Genomic DNA, 22,251 nt, shown 5'->3' with positions numbered 1-22,251 from the left:
AAACTGACAAGTTAAGAGGGTGAGGCTGGACACGGTGGCTTAACGCCTGTAATCCCAACACTTTGGGAGGCCGAGGTGGGTGGATCATGAGGTCAGGAGTTTGAGACCAGCCTGACCAACATGGTGAAACCCTGTCTCTACTAAAAATATAAAAATTAGCTGGGTGTGGTGGCGGGCGCCTGTAATCCCAGCTACTTGGGAGGTTGAGGCAGGAGAATCGCTTGAACCCAGGAGGCAGAGATTGCAGTGAGCTGAGATCATGTCATTGCACTCCAGCCTGGGCGACAGAGCGAGACTCCATCTCAAAAAAAAAAAAAAAGAAAAAGAGGGTGAGATAACCATTCACCAAGTACCCTGCCTTCATTTGTCACTCTCTAAGAGTCACTTGGTGTCCTTACTGGGCTGTGGCTGCAGGACATGGCCTATCTTTCATAGCCTCAATTCCCTCCACAACAGCCAATCATCAATAGAAAGAATTTCAGACCAATTGTCTTGAATGCAACAAAGCTGCTAAATCCTCTCAACTCCCCTGGACCCAGCACTTTGCATGGGAAGAGAATGGAACCAGGATGATTCTTTCCTGTAGCCATCCACATGGCATCGAAGGAGGAAATGTATAACAAGCCATTTTGTCCATTTGAAACAATTACTCAAACTGCTCCCACCAAGACCAGAATGTTTCAATGATGTCTGTGAGCAGGCACCAGTTAGGAGGTTATTATAATAATCTGGAACGTAAGGACAAGAACCTGAACTGGAGAGACAGCAGTGAACAGATAAGAGAAAGCAAGAGACAGAAACAAGGTATTTTCATGAAAAAGAGCAATATCACTTGGAAACTAAATAGAGGGAAGGGAGAGAAGGATTAATCAATGCCAAGGCCATTGTTGGATGTAATCAGGTTATCTCCAGTTGGATCACCCCATGGGCAGCTACAACCAACGAATCTAAAACTTAACAGATTTAGGCCACCTGTTACATTCAGTGGTTCTGTCACTCCCTCAGCCATCTGCATTTGAAACTTTGGATGGTCTTTGATTCTACTCATATGCTCTTTCTTTCCTTTTTTTTTTCTTTTTTTTTTTTTTTTTTGAGATGGAGTCTTGCTCTGTCACCCAGGCAGGAGAGCAGTGGTATGATCTTGGCTCACTGCAACCTCTGTCTCTCAGGTTCAAGAGATTCTCCTGCCTCGGCTTCCCGAGTAGCTGGGACTACAGGTGTGTACCACCACACCCAGCTCATTTTCTTATTTTTAGCAGAGACAGAGTTTCACCATGTTGGCCAGGCTGGTCTTGAACTCCTGACTTCAAATGATCCACCTGCCTTGCAAGTGTTGGGATTACAGGCGTAAGCCACTGCGCCTGGCCCATTTGCTCTTTCTTAATTCCAGTAAATCACCAAATCCTACTGATGTTTCCTTTAAAAATGTCTCTTAAAATACACCCCATTCTTTTATTTCTAGTGCTCCTACACTGGTTTAGGATCTCAGAGATTCTAGCCAGCACTCGTCTTAGTTCTGCCTTCAGCCTTCCCTGCTTCAATCCATGCCACACACAGCTGCCACATAATCTTGCCAAAACACCACTTTAAACATGCTACCTCACTTGCCAAAAAAAAAAAAAAAAATACGCCCATGACTTCTGTCATGTGGGAAATTATCTTGCTGCAATAGTAGCCTCCAAGTTCATGACCACAGAGCTATCCCTGAGGTCACACAACAGAAAGACTCCTAGACAAAGCTAAAATGCTTGAATCACATGGTTTATTAAATCAACTTAAAACACAGAGCAAGATGCAAGGGAAAAGGGATGGGGCTATTTAACCAAGTTAGGGTAGGGTGCAAGCTAGGTGGAAGGACCATACTACCTGAATCTAGGGTGCACAGGTTCATCTGTTTTGTATCTTTTTCTATTGCATCTCCTTCCCTGATGAGGATGTTACAAGGGCCAGCGTTGACATTTAAGCAGGGGTACCCACAGATAGATGTCCTGGTCCAATGACACACTTGCTTTTTCAGACAGAGGAAGTCAAGTTTGCAGGGGCGTAGCTGTAGCTTGCTAATTAGTTTGATGAGCAGCCACAATTATATTTGTATATCTTGAGCAGAGGGCACATGGGCCAGAATAAATGTCACCAATAGATTGAATTAAAACCTCGTGTGGGAGGAGGGAGAGCATCAGGAAGAATAGCTGAGGGATGCTGGGCTTAATACCTAGGTGAAGGGATGATCTGCGCAGCAAACCACCATGGCACACGTTTACCTATGTAACAAACCTGCACATCCTGCATACATACCCCTGAACTCAGAAGTTGGAAATTAAAAAAAAAAAAAAAAAACCTCATGAGAGGGGCCAGGCGCTGTGGCTCACACCTGTAATTCCAGCACTTTGGGAGGCCAAGGCAGGCAGATTGCTTTGAGTTCACGAGACCAGCATGGACAACACAGCAAAACCCCATCTCTACTAAAAATACAAAAAAAATTTAGCCAAGAGTGACGGTGCATGCCTGTAGTCCTAGTTACTCAGGAGGCTGAGGTGGGAGGATGGCCTGGAAGGCAGAGGTTGCAGTGAGCTGAGATCACACCACTGCACTTCAGCTTGGGAAACAGAGCCAGACCCTGCCTCAAAAAAAAAAAAAAAAAAACCTTATGAGAGGTGATGGATATGCTAATTACCCTGATTTGATGGTTACACAATGTGTATATGTATCAAAACATCACACCGTACCCCATAAATATGTACAATTATTATGTGTCAATTAAAATCAAACTTATTTTTTTTAAAAACCTCACGGGCCAGGTGTGGTGGCTCATACCTGTAATCCCAGCACTTTGGGAGGCTGAGCAGGCAGATTGCTTGAGCCCGAGAGTTTGAGACCAGCTTGGGCAACATGGCGAAACCCCACCTCTACTAAAAATACAAAAATTAGCTGGGCCTGGTGGTGCACGCCTGTAGTCACAGCTACCTGGGAGGCTGAAGTGGGAGGATCACTTAAGCCTAGGAGGTAGAGGTTGCAATGAGTCATGATTGTGCCACTATACTCTAGCCTGAGCGACAGAAAAAGACTGTCTCAAAACAAAAATAAAAACAAAAACAGGCCAGGCATGGTGGCTCATGCCTGTAATCCCAGCACTTTGGGAAGCCGAGGCAGGCGGATCACGAGGTCAGGAGATCGAGACCATTCTGGCTAATATGGCAAAACCCCGTCTCTACTAAAAATACAAAAAAATTAGCTGGGTGTGGTGGCAGTCACCTGTAATCCCAGCTACTCCAGAGGCTGAGGCAGGGGAATCGCTTGAACCTGGTAGGCGGAGGTTGCAGTGAGCCAAAATCGTGCCACTGTGCCACCGTACCCCAGCCTGGGTGACAGAATGAAACTCCATCTAAAAAAAAAAACACACACACACACACACATCCGGGCACGGTGGCTCACACCTGTAATCCCAGCACTTTGGGAGGCCGAGGTGGGTGGATCACCTGAGGTCGGGAGTTCAAGATCAGCCTGACCAAAATGGAGAAACCCCATCTCTACTAAAAATACAAAATTAGCCAGGGTGGTGGCACATGCTTGCACTCAGGAGGCTGAGGCAGGAGAATCGCTTGAACCCAGGAGGCGGAGGTTGCGGTGAGCCGAGATCATGCCATTGCACTCCAGCCTGGACAAAAAGAGCGAAACTCCATCTCAAAAAATACAAAACAAAAAACAACACAAAATCTCATGAATATTGAGTGCTCATACATATTTAGTGTCTCCTGAATATTAGTGCCTTTGGTGTATTTAGTGCTTTGTATGTCTTATGCATGTTTAGGATATTAGGAATCTTTAGTACCTTTTGTGCATTTAGTATAGCATGGCTGTTTAGTACCCAGGTGCCTCATGAATGTTAGGCATCTCTTGGTCCTTTCTATGTTTAACACACAGATGCTCTACTTGCTAACTATTTAACACACCCTTCTGCCTATGTCTAAAAAACATTTTGTTGAAACATCTTAAAATGTTTCACCCATGTTTTCCAAACTACACACTTATCTTTTCTAGCAGGGTTAAGTATTCTCAGGGTAAATTTGCATTACAGTCTTCTCTTTGCCACATGAACTAAGCTCCTGATCTACTCCCTCCTGCCTCAAATTGCTTCCTCCTTCAATCTTTTCAATCTCAGAAGTGGCATTTCCTGATCTCAGAGTCAGCCTTGTCTTCAAACACTCTTAAGTCTCCTCATACCCAATTCAGCCACATCTCACACTTCTATTCCTAAAATAGACTTTCATGTACTTCTGTCTGTCTCCACTGCCACCCCAGTCCAAGCCACCACCAATCTTCTGAGATAACTGGAATTTGGTTCTGTCTCTGCTCTTGGCCACTTCAATCCTGTTCCACACAACAGCCCAGAATGCTCTTTCCCCAACATCAGTTGGATCCCCTGCTTATAACTGTTCGGTAGTTTCCCATTGTATTTAGGATCAAATCCAAAGTTCTTAATTTTGGTGTATGAGTCTGAATGGCAGACTGTGTTACCTCTCTAGCCCCATCTCAGCACCAGATGGAGTTTCACCATGTTGGCCAGGATAGTCTCGATCTCCTAACCTCAGGTGATCCACCCACCTCGGCCTCCCAAAGTGCTGGGATTACAGATGTGAGCCACCGCACCCAGCCTCAGCACCTGTCTTGCTTTAGTAATACTTCACAGGATCTTTAGTTTCTTCCTTATGGCTTTCGCAAATCCAGTTTTGTTTTGCCCCCCCCCTTTTTTTTTTGAGATGGAGTCTCGCTCTGTCGCCCAGGCTGGAGAGCAGTGGTGCCATCTCAGCTCACTGCAAGCTCTGCCTGCTGGGTTCAAGTGATTCTTGTGCCTCAGCCTCCCGAGTAGCTGAGATTACAGTCATGCGCTACCACGCCCGGCTAATTTTTGTATTTTTAGTAGAAACGGGGTTTCACCATGTTGGCCAGGCTGGTCTTGAACTCTTGGCCTCAGGTGATCTGGCCACCTCAGCTTCCCAAAGTGCTGGGATTACAGGTGTGAGCCACCGTGCCCAGCCTTGTTTTGCTTTATTTTTAAGAGACAGAGTCTTTCCCGGTCACCCAGGCTGGAGTGTAGTAGTGAGCTCATAGTTCAGTGTAACCTTGAACTCCTGGGCTCAAGGGAGCCTCTCGCCTCAGCCACCTGAGTAGCTAGGACTACAGGTGCTCGCCACCACACTAGCTATTTATTTATTTTTAGAGATGGGGTCTTGCTGTGTTGCCCAGTCTGGCCTCAAATTCCTGGCCTCAAGGAATTGTCTTGTCTCAGTCTCCCAAACTTTTAGTGAGTTGTTTAGCCTCTCTGATTCTCAACATTTCTCATTTATGAAATGGGGATAGAGATAAGTGTCTCACAAGTTGCTGTGAGGATCCAGTAGGAATAGGTCCTGGAAAGCCCCTGGCAGGTAACTGACCAAAGCGTTCAGTAAACCCTTGCTCCTGCTCACTGCTTTCGGGGCCAGCACATTTCCTCTACTCCTCCGCCTGCCCTGCACCTCATTCTTCTCAACCTCAGTAGGTCCCTCAAGGTCATGTCTTCAGGGAGCCCCGGAGCCCGCTTCAGCCCAGCCCCTGATGAATGCCCACGCCTCAAACTCTTTAGCTTCTCATTTCCAGTTTGTGGAATGTACTATGGTAACTGTTTTCTGTTTATTCGTTTAAATCTTTCATGCATCTGTCCTGTTTCTTTAACTAGATCCCAAACACCTTTGGCAAGAGGCTTCCCATCTCACAGCTTCTCGTATTCCTCCTAGTACCTGGCTCAGTGCCCTACGTAGAGATATTCAACTTAGATGCATCTAATGTGTGTGAGTGCCAACGGGATGCCAGGCACTGTGCTTGGCCTCCATGTTAATTATCACCTAACTTCATTTTTTATGATAATCCTGCCAGGTAAGTATTGCTATGCCTGTTGTGAAAACGGAGCTTCAGCGATTTAGTCATTTGCTTAAGGGCACCCATTTAACAAACAGTAGCCTTTTAACTCTCTGGTTTATAGCTTGGTACATAGTAGATACTCAATAAATATTTGTTAGTGCTCTTTCCATTATACCATGTTGCCTTTTTGGGGGAATAGTTATTCATAGGGCAGATGAATAATTATCATCGTGTTCTCAATTCTTACCCACCTCTGCACCCCCCACAAGAGCTTAGCTGAAAATCTCCTATCCTTGATCCTGTACCCTAAAGTTCTTCCAGGGTCCTGCAACCCTAATTCTCATTTCCTATTATTCTAATTCAGTTTCCTACTAGTGCCACATCTGTTTGCTAAGTTCTCATAGAGCCTGAAGCAGGATACCCATCTGTCTCCCCATAAACCCCATCCTCTCTTTCTTCCAAAGCTTCTCTTCCTCATGGTCCCCCTTCCTCTGTTCTCCATCTATCCCTGCTTTAATTCAAATTGTTAATTCAGGTTGTGCCCTGTTGGAGGAATCTCCATAGCATTATCTGCTTCTGCTGCTTCTGATGATGATGATGATGATGATGATGATGATGATGATGATGATGATGAGAGGGAGTCTTGCTCTGTCGCCCAGGCTGGAATGCAGTGGTGCGATCACAGCTCACTGCATCCTCAAACTCCTGGGCTCAAGCGATCCTCCTGCCTCAGCCTCCCAAGTAGCTGGGACTACAGACAGTCATGTGCCACCAAGCCAGGGTAATTTTTTACTTTTTGTAGAGATGGGGGTCTCTCCATGTTGCCTAGGATGGACTCGAACTCCTGAGCTCAATTAAGAAATAACACCCCTACCTGGGAATGCCCTCTAAACTACAGCACTTAAGTCTAGGAGGTGCCTAGAGTTCTTTGGGGTGGGTGTTTGGGCAAGTTATGTCCCCTCTCCTGGCCTGAATTTCCTCACATGTAAAATGGTACTGCTTGTTAACACCTATCAAGTCCCTATGTAAGGTACGTAAGGTACATTAGCATTGCATGTATGATGAAAAGTCAGTCATAGCAGATGCTTACACAGCATCTACTGTGTGCCACACACGATGCCAAGTGCTTTGTATATATTTCTTCACTTAATCCTCACAACAACCCTATGAAAATGTTATTATTAACCCTATTTCACAGGTGAAAAACAGAGGTCTCCAAATTAAGTAATTCACCCTAGATCACCCCTGACGGCAGTGAAGCTGGGTTTCAAATTCTGGCAGTTCTGGGCTCCAGAGTCCCTGTCTTAACCACTGCCCTATACTTCCTCTTATTACCTCATAAAATGAGGGGGGCTAGTTAAAAATAATCCCCTAGCATTTTTATAGCACTTTTCTAATTCTAAAGCACTGTTCACATTCTGTGCCCTATTTGATCTTCACAACAACCCTAAGGGAAGGCATTATTAGCCCAATTTATGGGGCAAGAACTGAGACTTATTAGAAGGGTCATGTGTCCAAGGGCTCACAGCTGACAAAGACAGATTCAGTACTCAAATCCAGGACCATCCGTTCCCACTGCCCCTTCTGCTATGCCTGGGATCTCAGACGCCAAACAATACTTTCTGTCCTTTCTTTTTTCTTTTTCTTTTTTGAGACAGTGTCTCACTCAGTCGCTCAGGCTGGAGTGCAGTGTCGATCATAGCTAACTGCAGCCTCGAACTCCTGGGCTCAAGCAGTCCTTCTGCCTCTATCCTCCAAAGCGCTGGGACTACAGGCGCACACCAGGGCACCCAGCTCATCCTGTCCTTTCCAAGGCTCTTGCAGTTCCAGCATCATACACTATTTTTTTCTCTCTGCGTTTCTTTAAAGAGGATGCAGTGTTCCCTCAAAGAATCCACCACCCTGGCCAGGCGCGGTGGCTCACGCCTGTAATCCCAGCACTTTGGGAGGCCGAGGTGGGCGGATAACCTGAGGTCGGGAGTTCAAGACCAGCCTGAGCAACATGGAGAAACCCCGTCTCTACTAAAAATACAAAATTAGCCAGGCATGGTGGCTCATATCTGTAATTCCAGCTACTCGGGAGACTGAGGCAGGAGAATCACTTGAACCCAGGTGGCCAAGTTTGCAGTGAGCTGAGATCAAGCCATTGCACTCCAGCTTGGGCAACAAGAGTGAAACTCTGTCTTAAAAAAAAATCCCCCACCCTGTCACCTCCCCCCGAGCCCTGCACAGCGCATGCTCACAAACAGCAGCAGGGGGTGCTGTAGATGAACACACAGGCACCGCCAGGCGGGCACCCTGTTGGAGGAATCTCCATGGCATTTGCTGCTGCTGCTGATGATTATTATTATTAGACAGGGTCTCGCACATCGCCCAGGCTGGAATGCAGTGGTGCGATCACAGCTCGCTGCATCCTCAAACTCCTCGGCTCAGGTGATCCTCCCACCTCAGCCTCCCAAGTAGCTGAGACTACAGACAGGTATGTGCCACCATGCAGGGCTAATTTTTTACTTTTTGTAGAGGTGGGGTCTCGCCACGTTGCCCAGGATGGGCTCAAACTCCTGAGCTCAAGCAATCTGCCTGCCTCAGCCTCCCAAAGTGCTGAGATTACAGGTTTTTTTAGCAAGTACCACTTGTACGTAGTATGAAATTTAAAAGGTACAAATGAATATGCAATGTACCTGCCTCCCAGCTATGCAGTTCCCCTTCCTGGAGCAAGCTGAGGAAGTTTTGTAGTGTTTCATTCTAGAGACAGTTTATGCTTATATAAGCAAGTATATATTGTTTTCCACGTCGATGTTAGCATACAAACATGCACATATTATTTTTTATGCCTCACACAAATGATATCATACTATACACACTATTCTTCCCCTAGCTTTTTCAAAGTAATTTATCTTGCAGATTAGGCCATATCATAATTCATAATATTTAATTGAATAGGTTAACTATAATCAATTTTACCAGCCCTCTATTTTCTAATCCTGTACAGTTACAAGCAAAGCTGCAATAAATACACTTCTCCCTAGATCGCTTTGCACGTGTGCATTTCTGCAGGATAGATCCCCAGAAGTGAACCTGCTTGCCTGAAATGGCATGCATTTGTAATGTTGATCAATACTGCTAAATCACCTTGCACAGAAGCTACCCATTTACAGCTGCAGTCGGGGGGCACACAAGTCTGTTTCCTACACCCTCACCAACTCAGAATTTTATCGAGCTTTCTGATCTTTGCCTATCCTATAGGTAAAAGATGGTTTCTCACTGCAGTTGTTTTTTGTTTGTTTGTTTGTTTGTTTGTTTTCTGAGACGGAGTCTTGCTCTGTCGCCCAGGCTGGAGTGCAGTGGCGCTATCTTGGCTTACTGCAAGCTCCGCCTCCCGGGTTCATGCCATTCTCCTGCCTTAGCCTCCTGGTAGCTGGGACTACAGGCACCCACCACCACGCCTGGCTAATTTTTTTGTGTGTTTTTAGTAGAGACAGGGTTTCACAGTGTTAGCCAGGATGGTCTTGATCTCCTGACCTCATGATCCGCCCGCCTCAGGCTCCCAAAGTGCTGGGATTACAGGCGTGAGCCACTGCACCCGGCCCTCACTGCAGATTTGATTGCATTTCTCTTATAATAAGTGCTTCCTGATTTCTGAGATTCATTAATACAATGCATAAATAATTAGCAGGTACCTCCAGGCACCGTGTTGGGGTAAACTACTCCATCTGTCCCTGGTCCAACTCACTGTGTCATTTCCTGCCTGCCCTGTACTGTCTTGCCTTGTTGCATCCTTTAGGAAGCCATTTTCATGGCTTGGCCATCCTCAGCAAGTCAAGGAGGGGTGACCTCACTTGACCTCTTGTAGAGAGTTAGGAGTGAGGAGAATGTGTTTTTTTGTTTGTTTGTTTTTTGTTTTTTTGTCTGTTTGTTCTTGTTTTTACCTTTTCTTTGTTTCTCAATAATAATTTCTGCAACCCAATTAAGCAAAGCTGAGGGATGGGGCACAGGTTTGTTTGTTTGTTTGTTTGTTTGTTTTTCTAGAGACAGGGTCTCACTCTCTCACCCAGGTTGGAATGCAGTGCCACAATCATAGCTCATGCAACCTTGACCTCCTGGGCTCAAGCCATCCTCCTACCTTGGCCTCCCAAGGTGTTGGGATTATGGGTGTGAGCCACTGCACCTGGCCCAGGCACATTAGTCTTGTGGTCAGAGTTACCCCTGAGTCCAAGGGCTTCCCAGAGTCACCCAGTCCAGTGGGCCACTCAGTGCTTCGGTCTTCTCATCCTAACCCCTCTGTGGTGTCAGGATGGTGGACAAAGAGCAGGTAGCTGGACACTTGGCTGTGTTCAGCGGATGTTGTTTGCTTCATGACTGGCAGGTTGAAACTTCCTCAGATTAGGTGCCAGCTAAACATAAAATGTGTTTGCTAGCAGCGCTATTTAGATTAAAGTAAGACCAAGAAAAAGCTAGGGTTCCTGTTCCCTTCTGTGTGGGAAACCTTTGCAGGTTTCTTTGCAGTGCAGAGCACTTCACCTTGACAGGAGGGAGTCCTGGCCCACCAGGCAGAGTAACTGCTTGCTCACCTGCCTGCTTCATAAACCTGTGATCAACCTGAGGCTCACACCTTGTTGAGGCCTCCTCAGAATAAGGGCAGAATCAACACCTGGGAACTTTGAATGACTCTCTTCCCGGTTCCAGTTCCCAAGAACGCCAACCTGAAGGAGCCCACATCTTTCTTTGGCAGCTTAACTAATGTAATGAGACCTGCAGTTCATCCACAGCCTGAAATTTTCCTCCTAAAGCGCGCTTTTAATCCAGTCACTTGTAGAGGTTCCCCGTGGCCTACTAAATGAAGTGCAAATTCCTTAGCTTGGAATTTAAGGGCCTCCGTGATATGGCTCTGGTCTACATTCCCAGTCCCCTTTTCCACTACCTCACGCTCAGACTGACTCAGTGTTTCCCCGTGTGCTCGCGTTCCCACCCTGCGCCTTCCCTGCGCCTTCGCCCTAGTCGTCCTTTCTCTGCCCAGAACATGTACCCCTGCTCCTCTGCCATGGTGGATGCCCTCCTCTCTCTCTCTTTTCCCAGCCATGCTTTGTTTAGAAAGTAAGAATAATGAGGTTTTTCTTTTTAAGAAAAATATAGGCCGGGCATGGTGGCTCACGCCTGTAATCCCAGCACTGTGGGAGGCCGAGGCAGATGGATCACTTTGAGGTCAGGAGTTCAAGACCAGCCTGGCCAACGTGGTGAAACCCTGTCTCTACTAAAAATGCAAAAATTAGCTGGGCGTGGTGGTGGAAGCCTATAATCCCAGCTACTCAGGAGGCTGAGGCAGGAGAATCGCTTGAACCCAGGAGGCGGAGGTTATAGTCAGCCGAGATTTCCCCACTGCACTTCAGCCTGGGAGACATAGCAAGACTCTGTCTAAAAAATAAAAATAATATATATATATATAAATTTCCCATATCCTTCAGGGTCTTTCTCAAAGGTAACTGGCCCACAGCTGCCTGCTCATCCCACCTCTCAGGGGATGATCTTTCCTGGCCTGGCTCCCACTCAGGCTTCGTTTCTCCACCTCTCATGTCTCAAGTCCCCTCTATCTTGCATCCTCGTTCCTGCCCCCACCCCAGTGAGCGCTGGAGAGCCAAACAGGTGTCCGTCATTTATGCACTGTCTACCGCTGATCAGTATCAGCCAATCGTCTGATCTGAGTCACTCTGAAATTGGAGACTCCTCCCCTGCTGCCACCTCCTCTTTCCGCTTTGAGTATGAGAAATGGGAAGAGTTTGGAACCTGTCACTGCAACCGCTGCTGCCACCCCTTCAAGTCCTTCCCTATGAGGGCTCTCCTTTTAACTCACAGCCTCCCCTCTAAAGTCAGGAGATGAGGTCAGCCCTGAACCCCACCCTATGTCCCATCCCCCAGCCGACACAAACACCACAGAGATCAATGGGGACCTGTGTTCAAGGCTTGGGATGAAACTGTCCCGTTTGCTCTTTTCCTGAGGTAGGTACCATGGTTACGTGTCTGGCCGGAACATTTGTTCACTTTGAGTTCTTGGAATGAATGCAGCCAGAAAAGGGAGAAATCAAAAGCCATCTCTTCTGTGGCCCTGGTCTCTTGCGTGTGCAGATAGGCATGGTCACCTCTCTGCTAATGACCTGTGTGGTATTAGGTGGTGATGTATGCACTGGCGAGGCTGGAGGAAGACAACCTGGTCCTTCTCCAGGGCTTGCTTCTGGCACCTTCTGCAGAGCAAAGAGTGGGACCTTGCAGTTAGAATACTTGAGTCCTAGTTCTTACTCCACCATTCATTCCATAGCAGATGCCCTTGACCAAGGTCCTTAATCCCCCTCAGCCTAAAAATAGAAAATAGTTATATTTTCTTTACCTTCTACATGGGCTTTTCTGAGCATCAAAAGAGAAAATGTATGTGAGAGTGTTATGCAAATTATCATTATTATTTTTAGAGAGAGCCTTGCTCTGTCTCCCAGGCTGGAGTGCAGCAGCACTATCTTGGTTACTGCAACCTCCGCCTCCTGGGTTCAAGCGATTCTCCTGCCTCAGCCTCCCAAGTAGCTGGGGCTACTGGCACGCACCACCCCGCCTGACTAATTTTTTTGTATTTTTACTAGAGAGGGGGTTTTACCACGTTGGCCAGGCTGGTCTCAAACTCCTGACCTCAGGTGTTCCTACTGCCTTGGCCTCCCAAAGTGCTGGGATTACAGGCATGAGCCACCCTGCCTGGCCACAAATTATGTATATATTTTTGAGACGAAGTCTCACTCTGTCGCCAGGCTGGAGTGCAGTGCTGCGACCTCAGCCTGCACTCTCGGCTCACTGCAACCTCAGCCTCCCGGGTTCACGCCATTCTCCTGCCTCAACTTCCCAAGTAGCTGGGACTACAGACGCACACCACCATGCCCAGCTAATTTTTGTATTTTTAGTAGAGACCGGGTTTCATCATGTTGGCCAGGATGATCTTGATCTCTTGACCTCGTGATCTGCTCACCTTGGCCTCCCAAAGTGCTGAGATTACAGGTGTGAGCCACTGCACCCGGCCTGCAAATTATATTTTTAAATGTTATTTATATCCTGCCTTTTGTGGAATGAATTCACAGAGGCTTAAAAAGATACGTAAGATGTAAAGATAGCATAAATTAAAAGTAGGAGTAAATGAAAATGAAAAAAAGAACAAGGCATAATGAGTCAGAAATGAGGTTAAATGCATGCCTTGTTTGCTGTAGGTAGATTTAACGTTGTTGGTAAACTGTAAAGTGTTGTCTGAATCAGCGGAGGGGGTGACTTGGGGTGGTGGCATTTCAGGGTATCTGGCATAAAGATTGAAGACTTATGGCAGGGCTGACAAATTCTGGATAGGCCCTGGATCTCCATGGGCAGGGATGGTCCCAACCTCACTCTCTACATAGATGCCACTGCTCTAATCCAAACCCAGATCCACTTGAACCCGGAGGCAGCCAGGTCCTGGTACCCATAGTATCCATCCCCCCACCTACCACATACACCCAGTGCTACTTCCTTCTGGGGAAAGACTTACCCACTTTAGGCCGGGCACGGTGGCTCACGCCTGTAATCCCAGCACTTTGGGAGGCCGAGGCGGGCGGGTCACAAAATCAGGAAATCAAGACCATCCTGGCTAACACGGTGAAACCCTGTCTCTACTAAAAATACAAAAACTTAGCCGGGCGTGGTGGTGGGCGCCTGTAGACCCAGCTACTCGGGAGGCTGAGGCAGGAGAATGGCGTGAACCCGGGAGGCGGAGCTTGCAGTGAGCTGAGATTGCGCCATTGCACTCCAGCCTGGGCTACAGAGCAAGACTCTGTCTCAAAAAAAAAAAAAAAAAAAAAAAAAAAAGACTTACCTACTTTGCACTCAGGTACTCTTTTAGAAAAGTTTTAGTGTGTGTGTGTGTGTGTGTGTGTGTGTGTACTACACATACCATAAAGTCCACCTTTTTTTTTTTTTTTTTTTTTTTTTAAGAGACAGTGTCTCACTTTATTGCCCAGGCTGGAGTACAGTGATGCAATCATGACAAACTGCAGCTCGACCTCACAGACTCAAGCCATCCTCCTGCCTCAGCCTCCCAAGTAACTGGGACCACAGGTTCATGCCACCATGCCCAGCTAATTAAAAAAAATATATTTTTTTGTAGAGACAGGGTCTCCCTATATTGTCCAGGCTGGTCTCAAACTCCTGGGTTCAAGTGACCTCCCGCCTTGGCCTCCCAAAGGCATAAGCCACTGCTGCACCCAGCCTAGTTCACTCTTTTAAAGTATACAGTTCAGGCCAGGTATGGTGGCTCATGCCTGTAATCCCAGCAATTCGGGAGGCTGATGTGGGCGGATTGCTTGAGCCCAGAAGTTGGAGACCAGCCTGGCCATCATGGGGAAATCCTGTCTCGATAATAATAATAATAATAAAGTGTAGAGTTCAATGGTTTTTAGTATATAAATACTCTTAATCTCTTGTGGGGTTTTTTCATTTTTGTTTTTGGTGTTTTTGAGACGAATTCTCACTCTGTCACCCAGGCTGGAGTGCAGTGGTGCAATCTTGGCTCACTGCAACCTCCTCCTCCCAGGTTCAAGCGATTCTTCTGCCTCAGCCTCCCAAGTAGCTAGGACTACAGGCACCCACCACCACACCCAGCTAATTTTTGTATTTTTAGTAGAGAGGGGGTTTCACCATGTTGGCTAGGCTTGATCTCGAGCTCCTGACCTCAGGTGATCTGCTTGCCTGGGCCTCCCAAAGTGCTGGGATTACAGGTGTGAGTCACTGTGCCCGGCCTTTAGCCTCTTGTGTTGAATGCCATACCAATCCAGCCTTCTTTGCCACACAGACCTCCTTGGTTCCTTTTCCTTTGGTGTCTTCCTGCCCTGATTCTTTTTTTTTTTTTTTTTTTGAGACAGAGTCTCACTCTGTCGCCAGGCTGGAGTGTAGTTGTCCAATCTCGGCTCACTGCAACCTCCGCCTCCCTGGTTCAAGCGATTCTCCTGCCTCAGCCTCCCGAGTAGCTGGAACTACAGGCGCCTGCCACCACACCCAGCTAATTTTTGTATTTTTAGTAGAGGTGGGGTTTCACCATGTTAGCCAGGATGGTCTCGATCTCTTGACCTCGTGATCCGCCCACCTCAGCCTCCCAAAGTGCTGGGATTACAGGCGTGAGCCACTGCACCCGGCCCTGATTCTTAACTCCCTAAGAGTTCTGGGCTTAAAAGTTGCCCCATATTTCCAGCATTTTGCACCTCTGACCCATCGCTTTAGCTGGGTTCCCCATGAGATTGCCTATGCTGAAAAAAATAACTGGATCTGGGGCCGGTGGGGACTGCACAGAAAGGCACCAGTGTGACCTCCACATTTGTGAGATTGAGGACACCCAATGAGAATCCAGGCTGAGAGAGGCCATGGGCATGACCAGCCAGGGAGCTGCAGCACTTGACAGATAACATTGTTAGACTGTGACTCACTCTCTGCAGTCTGGAAAGCTCAACCTCTCTACTTGGCCTTCCCAGGAGGGCCACTCAGATCATGCAACCCTCTGAGCTCCAGGTTGGGCAGGCAGAGCGGGGGCCTCTTAATTCCAGAGCTGGACTGTTTCCTCCCCTTCACCCCACATGGAAAATCCCACATGTTAAAAGGTTATGTGTTGGGAGGCTGCAGGGAGAAAAAACTTGCCCCGTTTGTGCTTTCCAAGAGAGAAGCAGGAGCCATCAGAGCTCCTGACCCTGTCCAGGACCCTGTCCTCTGCTGACCCACGGTGGGGACCCAAACCCAAGCTCTGGGGTTATTTTCTTCCTTTGCTGAAGGCTGTTCCTCGACCTTGAGGCACTCACATCACTCTCTCATCATTCCCCTCTCCTCCTTCCCTCTCAGGTTTCTCTCCACCATTCTACTGTTTTTATTTTATTTTATTATATATTATTTATTTATTGAGACAGAGTCTCGCTCTGTCTGGAGTACAATGGCGCAGTCTTGGCTCACTTCAACCTTTGCCTCTCGGGTTCAAGCAGTTATCCTGCCTCAGCCTCCCAAGTAGCTGGGATTACAGGTATCTGCCATCAAGCCTGGCTGATTTTTTGTATTTTTAGTAGAGACCGGGTTTTGCCAATGTTGGCCAGGCTAGTCACAAACTCGTGACCTCAGGCTAGTCACGAACACCTGCCTCGGCCTCTCAAAGTGCTGAGATTACAGGCGTGAGCCACCGCGCCCAGACTTTATTTTTATTCATATTTTGAGACACGGTCTTGCCCTATTGCCCAGGCTGGAGTGGAGTGGTGTGAAGACAGCTCACTGTAGCCTTGACCTCCTAGGCTCAAGCGATCTTCCCACCTCAGCCTCTCAAGTAGCTAGAACCACAGGTACACGCCACAATGCCTGGCTAATTATTTTTTCAATTTTGTAGAGATGGGGTCTCGCCATGTTGCCCAGGCTGGTCTTGAACTCCTGGGTTCAAGCAATCCTCCCACCTCGGCCTCCCAAAATACTGGGATTACAGGCGTGAGCCACAGCACCCAGCATTCTCCTGTTTCCCATCAACCATATCAGCCCATCAAATCTTTCATAATACAAGAAGGGTGGGTGGGGAGGGGGAAGAGTTTTCCTTTTCCGTCTTACTCCTTTTTCTTCTTTGGATTCCCTATATTTTGGGTGTCGGTAGAAGTCTGAAATGCAAATAAGAATGTCCCACTCTGAAGGCACAGGGAGGGGCTGCTGAATTATTACCCTCTAAATTCTAGCACGTTAGACAGTTCTGGTCTCCTTGCATTCTTGGAGGATGCAAGGACCTGACTGTAATGTGCGGGGGAGACAGTTTGGTCTCTGGGAACCCCCAGTCTGGTGGAGGAACTTAGACTAAAGCAATGGAAGACTGACAGACCAATATGGTCACAACTGCAAATCCTTCAAAATGCTGGTGCTACAGAGAATAATCAGCATTGCGGCATGACTGTCCAGAAGCAAGTTTTGAACCATTCTGAATAACGGAAGTCCCAGGATCCTTTATTTAAAAAAAAAAAAGTGTAGAGACAGGGTCTTGCTATGTTGTCCAGGCTGGCCTTGAACTCCTGGTCTCAAGCAATTCTTCTGCCTTAGCCTCTCAAGGTGCTGGGATTACAGGCATGAGCCCCTGCACCTGGCCACTCACCCAGCTTTCTTGAAGAAGTATTTTCTCTTCTTTGGGATTAGCCAAGGGCATCTGGAGAAGCAATGAGAACTACCTCCTTTGAGGGGAGAGCGGCCACTTGCACACAGGCTGGGACACCATCTCATAGCTAATAATGACGTTGGTGTGGTCATTTTTCCCAGCTACACAAGCACAAGTCACTTACCACTCACAAGCACCCTGTAGGGCATGTGGCTATATTCACCCCCATTTTCTAAGTGAGGTTCTGAGAAATGAAATCACTGGCAGCTGGCTCACTGATTTGGGGCCAAGCCCAGGTCTTCTGAAGTCTAGTGGTTATTCTGCTATGCTGCTTGGTCACTTATGAGGCTGGTGTCTAGAGTCATTACTGAGTCTCCAAGTCCCCACTATCTGCCCCATCCTTGACCCACACAAGTGCCCTGTTCAGTGTTTTGAGGGAAGGTGGAAAGACTCATGCTTAGGACTCAGGCTTCCCAGGCTCCTCATGCTGTTCCTAGGCTTGGTTTGACACCTCTCTTCCCCTATCCTGCCTACCCCTCCCACCCACACCCTCCTAGCCCCAGCTGACTTAGAGGCAGGGAGAGGGAGGCAAGGCCAGAAGGCTTTTGTTTTTCAACGATGGAGAGATGACTGAAATCCCGCCATCTCCCGCAGAAGACAGAGGCAGCTCTGGATTTCCTGTTGCTCTCAGCACGGGCCAGATAATTGGAGACAGATTTTGGACTTGGGTTGGGAGGTGAAGTTTGAAATACAGTCATCAGGCCTCCCGTGAGTTCGTGTGTGTGAGTGCACACTGCTTGGTTGGGGTTTTTTATTACGTATATGTGTATCTGTGTGTGTGTGCAGATACTTGTATTGGAAATAGTGTGTGTATTGTGTCTAGTGTGTGCATGTGTGTTTGTGTGTATTGTATCTAGTTTGCTCATGTGTGTATTGTGTCTAGTGTGTGCATGTGCATTTGTATGTACTGTGTCTAGTGTGTTCATGTGTGTTTGTGTATTGTGTCTAGTGTGTGCATGTGTGTTTGTGTATTGTGTCTAGTGTGTGCATGTGTTTGTATATGTTGTGTCTAGTGTGTTCATGTGTGTTTGTGTATTGTCTAGTGTGTTCATGTGTGTGTGTACTGTGTCTAGTGTGTTCATGTGTGTTTGTGTATTGTCTAGTGTGTGCATGTGTGTTTGTATGTACTGTCTAGTGTGTGCATGTGTGTTTGTATGTATTATGTCTAGTGTGTGCATGTGTGTTTGTATGGTGTCTAGTGTGTGCATGTGTGTTTGTATGTATTGTGTCTAGTGTGTTCATGTGTGTTTGTATTGTGTCTAGTGTGCATGTGTGTTTGTGTGTATTGTGTCTAGTGTGTTCATGTGTGTTTGTGTATTATCTAGTGTGTGCATGTGTTTGTGTGTATTGTGTCTAGTGTGTGCATGTGTGTGTGTATTGTGTCTAGTGTGTTCACGTGTTTGTATTGTGTCTAGTGTGTGTATTGTGTCTAGTGTGTGCATGTGTGTGTATTGTCTAGTGTGCATGTGTGTGTATTGTGTCTAGTGTGTGTGCATTGTGTCTAGTGTGTTCATGTGTGTTTGTATGTATTGTCTAGTGTGTGCATGTATGTTTGTGTGTATTGTCTAGTGTGTGCATGTGTTTGTGTATTGTGTCTAGTGTGTGTGTTTGTGTATTGTGTCTAGTGTGTGCATGTGTGTTTGTGTATTGTGTCTAGTGTGTGCATGTGTGTTTGTGTATTGTGTCTAGTGTGTGCATGTGTGTTTGTGTGTATCGTGTCTACTGTGTGCATGTGTGTTTGTGTGCATTGTGTCTAGTGTGTTCATGTGTGTTTGTGTATTGTGTCTAGTGTGTGCATGTGTATTTGGTACCTGTGCTCCTTGTACATCTTTAGTGTTTAAGACTCCGCGTGTATGTGTATGTGTGAGAAAGTATGTAAGTGTGTGTCTGGGGCTCTGTGAGTGGCTCCCTTGTTTTGTTTAATTTTTTTTCCTTTGTGAGATTCAGTCTGGCTTGGAGAGTCCCCACCAGTCCTTTCAGGATCTTATTACTCACGACTTGGTGATTAAATGTAATACAATAATTAAGATTTTTTTTTTAAAAAAGGAAGGAAGGCAGTCGGACTTCGGGGAGATAACATGAGGGGTAGAAAGCAGCCAGAGTGCCTTGAGAGCAGACAGCCAAGGGTGAAGGGGACCTGCAGGGCAGAGGGGCTCTTTTAGGAGGTACAGACAAGGCCGCAGTTCCCCCCATCTCTCTGATGGAAAAAGGCAACACGCGCTTCCACAGCGGTTTAGCTGCCTCTACCCTTGAAGGTTGGGCAGGGGAGGGGCTCCTATTGCCTTCCTGCCTGAATCTCTACCCTGGAAGGAGAATCAAGCCCCTTTCTTCTAAAGGCCTACGTGCACATTCACTAATGCGAATTTTGCTATAAATGACATGCAGACCAGTTAGGAAGTAGTCTTCTCATAACAACAACCACAGCTAGCCATGGTGTACCTGCTGCACATCAGACTCCAGCTGGGTACTTTACATGTGTTTTTGTATCTGTGTGTGTGTGTGTATAAAATCACTCATAAGCTTGTTATTACCTTTTTGCAGAGGAAACCGAGGCTTATGATAGATGAGTAAGGACTTTAACCCTTCATGGTGATGGTTCATTTGTTCATCCAACAAATGTGTATTGAATACTTTTTTTTTTTTTTTTTTGAGACAGGGTCTGGCTCTGTTACCCAGGCTGGAGTACAATGATATGATCTTGACTCACTGCAGCCTCCACTTCCCAGGCTCAGACAATTCTCCTACCTCAGCCTCCTGAATAGCTGACACTACATGCGTGCGCCGCTACGCCCAGCTAATTTTTTTTTTTTTTTTTTTTTTTTTTTTTTTTTTTGTAGAGACGAGGTTTTGCCATGTTGCCCAGGCTGGTCTCGAACTCCTGAGCTCAAGCAGTGGACTGCCTTGGCCTCCCAAAGTGCTGGGATTACAGGTGTGAGCCACTGTGCCTGGCCCCCATGTATTGAATACGTATCTGCTCAGGCACTACGCTAGATATGAGGGACACAGAGGTGAACGAGACATAGTCCCTGCCCTCACAGAAGCCACTCTCTAGGGAGGGAATCGATGCTTCAAACATTGAAGTTCTCCAGCCTGGACAACATAGCCAGACCCAATCTCTAAAAAAAATATTAAAAATTAGCAGGACATGATGGTGTACACCTGCAGTCCCAGCTACTCGGGAGGCTGAGGTGGGAGGATCATTTGAGCCCGGGAGGTTGAGGCTGCAGTGAGCCATGATCGCACTACTCCAGCCTGGGCGATAGGGTGAGAGAGCGAGAGAGAGAGAGGAAAAAAGACAGAGGACACAGGGAGGGAGGGAGGGAAGAAGGAAGGAAGGAGGGACGGAAGGAAAGAAGGAAGGAAAGGAAGGAAGGAAAAAAGGAAGGAAGGAAAGAGGTTGAAGTTCTTCTCACTCTTTAGTTGGGGCAGACCATTCCCAGTGCCAGTGCAGCGGTGGCTGTTATGGGGCTGAGGACTTTTTGGACTGGGGCAAGATTTACTCCCCAGATTAGCTGTTCCTCATAAAGAAATTTCCAGTGAGGACTGGATTGGGAGGAGAAAGCATGGCAGACATGGAGGGGGATAGATTTGTGTTCTGGGGGCTTGAGAGTAGAGGGGAGGAGAGGACACAGCAGTGGCCTGCTTGCCCACTCATCTGCTTCGTAGCCTGGCATTGGCTGGGAGACACGGTGTCCTCAGATGGTCCAGCCCCCGTGGCAGGAGGAAGAATCACGACGGAGTTACCCATGCCCTTGCCTCTCCAGATGGGTCTCTGAGAGCCCAGGGTGGTGGGTTGGGGAGGGTAGGGTGGGGGTAGTGACCCTCCCTGCTTCTGGCGATCTGACTCAGTTCCCCAGGGCAGCTGCTACAGCACCGCTGCAGCCTTCCTGGCCTAAATCGCTTCCAGCTTGTTTAGTCGAAATCCTTGGCCCCAACATCAAAGCCCCTTTGGAGTTTCTGGGGATTGCTGTTCTTATATGGTGTTTATTTCAGAGATGGTTCTGTTGTCACTGGCTGCATGGGGTGGGGCAGGAGGGGCTTTGGAGGCCCTTGGGTTTCAGAGACACCAGGTTAGGCAGGTAGAGGGACAATTTCCATGACAACTGCCCCCAGGATACTATCTCCCCCATGCCTGCCTCTACCTGGGGCATAGGTGCACAGAAAGGGAGGCTGCCTTCTTCCCTGCCCAAGGCCCTGGAGAGGAGCTTCTATTCCCTTCAATTGTATGCCAGACATTTTAGTCTGGGCTCCCAGGGGTCAAGGCCATGCCACCCCCTGCCCTCCCATCCCAGCCCTCATCTTAGAACCTATGAGCTCACTCCAAGCAAACAGCTCTCCATCTCCAGCATCAGCTTAGCCCTCCATGCCTGGGCCAGGTCCCAGCTCCTTCACCTGCATGCCCCTCCTTCAGAAGGGCCTTTTCTTCCTCTTCTTTCACTCTGATTAGCTGGATGCCTACTTGGGCTATTGGAATTTCCGTTTGGCTCTGGAATCTGCACCTTTTTGCCTCTGAGTTTGCAGGTTCCAGCAGGTCCCTTCCTTCCTGCAACTTGTTCCTCAGTGCCTAGCACAGGGGAACACACAGAGAAGAGGGGATGCTCTGTTCAAGTTGAGGCGGATGGGGCTGACAGCGAAGAGGTGCGGCTCATGGTTTGGGTGGAGGTAGAGCTCCTAGGAGTCTCCCCAGGAAAAACCGGTAGATGAAGAAGCCAAGTCTAGGTCTCAGCCATTGTCTAGAACAAGAACGAATGAAGGAAAGAGACACAGGGAAAGAAGGAGGGAGAGAGAGCGAGGAAGGGATGAGGATGTGTATGTGTAACAGGGCCAGGTTACAACCTGGCTTACGAAAAGCTTACAACCATGATCTACAGGGACAGACTCCTTCTGGACTGACGTTCACTTTCCCGAACGTTCCTAGGAGTCAGAGGGGGTCTCTGGACTCCCCTCAACCTTTCTACCCTCCCCCTACCACCTCATCTGCCTCTGATTTTTACTCCTATCATCTTCCTGGGCTATGCCCTTCTTGCCCCCTTGCTTTGTCAACGTCCCCAGACAAAGGGAACTCCTGGTGTACCAGTGGCCACCTTTTTTTTTTTTTTTGAGACAAAGTCTTGCTCTGTTGCCCAGGCTGGAGTACAGTGGCGCGA

This window comes from Gorilla gorilla, chromosome 4 (genome assembly GCF_029281585.2).
Source record: "Gorilla gorilla gorilla isolate KB3781 chromosome 4, NHGRI_mGorGor1-v2.1_pri, whole genome shotgun sequence".
In the NCBI taxonomy this organism is placed as follows: Eukaryota; Metazoa; Chordata; class Mammalia; order Primates; family Hominidae; genus Gorilla; species Gorilla gorilla.
Note: the sequence above shows the minus strand (reverse complement) of the source record.